The sequence below is a fragment of the Geospiza fortis genome, unplaced genomic scaffold (genome assembly GCF_000277835.1).
Source record: "Geospiza fortis unplaced genomic scaffold, GeoFor_1.0 scaffold327, whole genome shotgun sequence".
Classification (NCBI taxonomy): domain Eukaryota; kingdom Metazoa; phylum Chordata; class Aves; order Passeriformes; family Thraupidae; genus Geospiza; species Geospiza fortis.
The window spans coordinates 1816737-1819957 of NW_005054410.1; the positions used below are offsets into that span (position 1 = coordinate 1816737).

A 3221-nucleotide genomic window follows, 5' to 3' on the forward strand; every position below is an offset into this window, starting at 1 on the left:
AGCAGGACGTGATGAAAATTGAACATTAACGCGATGGCACAGGACAGATATGACCTGGCTCTGACTCATTTTGTTAACAAGCTGTAAAACTCGACACACTGCTGGAGGTATGCACGTTGCATCCTCTGCTATCCGAGGTACTATCGCCCCTCTTGAGCCGAGTTCAGAAAAGAGGAGTTATAAGTCAGAACCTCTTGGAATAGCGGACCTGTTTTATACAACATTTTTGGCAATTCCACTACAATAAAAGGAGTAACCAAGTCCTATTCGGCAAGTAGCAAGCACCTTGAAATAGAACTTTATAATTATCTAGTAAAGCTTTACCGTCAAATTAGCTGATGAGGGCATAGTAGCTAATTCTCATACATTCTTTCAATTTTAATAAAACACACTAAAAAAGTGACATTCAGAGATAAGGGGAAATTGTATGGTTGTAAATACTGAGTTTGTATTCACCTGCATTCGGCTAATTCAAAGTATTCACCTTGCTGCAGTTACCCGGTGTATGAAATTCACAACAGTAAACAGCTGCCTTTCGAGATACTACTCTGTCATTTTTAATCTTCAATTATAAGAATTCCCGTGATTAGCCACTAACGCATTCCTTGTAACACATTTAAACCTGCTGCAAGTAAAGGAAATACCTTGACTTTTGCACAACTAGTGTAGCTTTGGCACGCAAAAAAGATTTTTAAAAAATTTAAATGAGCTATGTAAGAAAAGAGATATAAATCAGAATACAAGGACGAATAGTCTGCCTCAGTCTGCAACTCTAGTAATTTGTTGCTGGAAGTTTTTTTCTTCCAAGAAACAGAAAGGAAAAAAACAACCCAAGCCTTCCTCAAATGTAGTGCCTTATTAAATACGAAGCGGGAATGGGACAAGAGATAATTAAGGCATCAGATGAATCTAACCGCCCCCCTAGCTCCAAATCGGGGGAGCATCCCGCTGCACACCCGAAATTCCAGTGCAGGGAATGACACTGGGCTGGGGCAGGACACGGCAGGGATGCGGCCACGCTGCCATGCGGAGCGCAAGGAACGCTCCCCAGCTTGTTGCTTCCCCTGTGTGATCAATTAAGTTACAGATGTAACTCAGCGCCGGAGAGCGGCAACTTCTCGGCGGCAGGAAAAGAGGATTCCTTGGGCATTGTATGCAAATGTGAGTGTGTGTGTGTGCGCGCTGCACCGGGATAATTGTGATGCCCTCTTTGTTTGCATAAGTGAACACCCGCCGTGCGGATCCGTATACACGTGCCGAGAAACAAGAAAACGCTTTCACTTGGACCGTCACCCCACTTTTAGAAACCGCGTTTGGAATGACTGCCCTCGCTTTGGCTTCATGAGGGCTAAAGGCAGGCAGATGTTGAGGAGGGATGCTGACCTGCTGGGGATGCCTGCACAGGGAAGGGACCGCAGGCGCTCACATCAGCTCGGGGCACTTACCTGGGCACAGCTGTCATGGCATTTTGCGCCGTGTGTCTCACCAAATGCCTTAAAGTAAAGCAATGTTCAACAAGCGAGGCAACCTGTCTGTGTGCTAAGTTGTACGTACCGCATCCTTAACCTGAGCAGCAAACCTGCAACTCCTGCAGAGTTGGCGGAACAGTCTCAGAAGTTTTGGATTCAAAGGGCGAGAAATTTCACTTTAAAAGTCATTCACCCGCTTCTAAACTGCCCTCTCACCCCAGTTAATACCGGACAATTAAGAGGCATGTTTATAAATTCCCTCTGCGGACACTGTCCGACAATGAAGGCTTGTTACAGGCTTGCTAAAGATGTTCAGAGAAACTTTTGCGAAATAATCAACAGCATCTGAGAGAAAGCTAAAGGAAAAGAAGTTAAAGCCTGATAATCTGATTGGGGAAAAGTTTTGTTAGACTAGATAGAAGTAAATTACTGCACGTTTCTTCAAAAGCAAACCCATCAGCTGATACGAGTTCCCCTAGAACAAGAACCTCTGACGAACTCCTCCAAATTTAGGGGACGTTTGCATTTTGTAACACTCAAAGCTAAAGATCTGCCTGAAAACAAAAACTCTGAATTCCTTACAGCGTCATCTGCCAACAAAATGTATTGTCTTGGCAGAAAAAAGGATCAAGGAGATTTTAATTTCATTTTAAACTGTGCATCATCTTGATAGCGAAGGAAAAAGCCGCAGCAACAATCTCCCCGCTCCACGCCCCCGCCGTTCAAAAAAAAAAAAAAAAAAAAAAAAAAAGGGAAGGGGGGGGAAGAGAGAACTGGAAAAACCACATAAACTTTTACAAAGAAAATAAAAGCAAGTTCGACATGAAAACCCCTTCCTGTCTCGGAAAGTTCATTTTAAAGGTCCCTTCTGTAAATCTAAAGTGCAAACACCAGGCTAAGGTAGTGAGTGGCTGGAATTTGCATGCTGATAAGAGAAGGCTGTTGTACTTACAGTGACAGAGGGCAGGCTGCGGAAGAAAAGCTGTTTGTGTTAGCCTGAGAGTCACCCAGGGCTGCAATGAGAGGAGAAGAGAGGAGTGGGAGTGCCAAGCTGGATACACCTTCACCGCATCTCATCACATCTGCCAGCCTCTCTCTCCCTCTCTCTTTCATTTCCACATTCCCTTTGTTCCTGAAAAAAAAATCTACACGTCACATCAGTCCCCAGATGCAGTCTACACCAAAGAAAAAAAAATGAATAATTCAATCAAACTGTGCATAGTCTCTAAGGCAATAAATCTATTGCACTTAAAGAAACGAAGGGTAATTACCGCTATAGAATTAGAATAAGGCCAGAGCGCGCAGGGATCCCAGGGTCTGTAAACTCCACGGTCAAATAAAGTTTCATTTATTTAATCCTTTGACAACCCCAATGTAAACTAAAGGGGAGGATCAGAACTTATTCCGGTTGGGTTTGAGAACGCTTGAAGTGAATGTTATAAAAGGAGAGCGCCCGTGGTCTGTGACAAACACAATGCAAGGGAGTAGAAGTGTTTCACTACATCACCTCCAGGGTCCGTTCCCCCCTCCCTAATGAAGAGCAGACCACACTCCCACTTCCACCGGCTCCTGCTGCTCGCTGCAAGTGCAGCGGGGATCGCTGGCAGCCAGCAGCCGCCTTACCTGCTCCCGAGCGCCAGCACAGCCTGACAAAAACTCAGGGGAACCGGCAATTTTGTTCCACGCTCTGGCGGAGAGAAGCCTCGGGGGATTTGCACCGGCAAGGATTGCCTCGGAACGGTGCCCCCGAGC

General features: G+C 45.3%; 1 protein-coding gene across 2 annotated transcripts in view; it reads right to left on the reverse strand.

The window, feature by feature from the left end:
• SOX6 (SRY-box transcription factor 6) overlaps nt 1-2853 on the reverse strand; it is a 368901-nt gene extending 366048 nt beyond the window's left edge. For both annotated transcript variants that reach the window (XM_031061341.1, XM_031061338.1), the window contains exons 1-2: nt 2741-2853; nt 2422-2601 (exon numbers count right to left, since the gene is read on the reverse strand). The gene's annotated coding sequence lies outside the window, so the exon portion shown is untranslated. The remainder of the gene's footprint in view (nt 1-2421; nt 2602-2740) is intronic.
• Nucleotides 2854-3221: the final 368 nt, after the last annotated feature.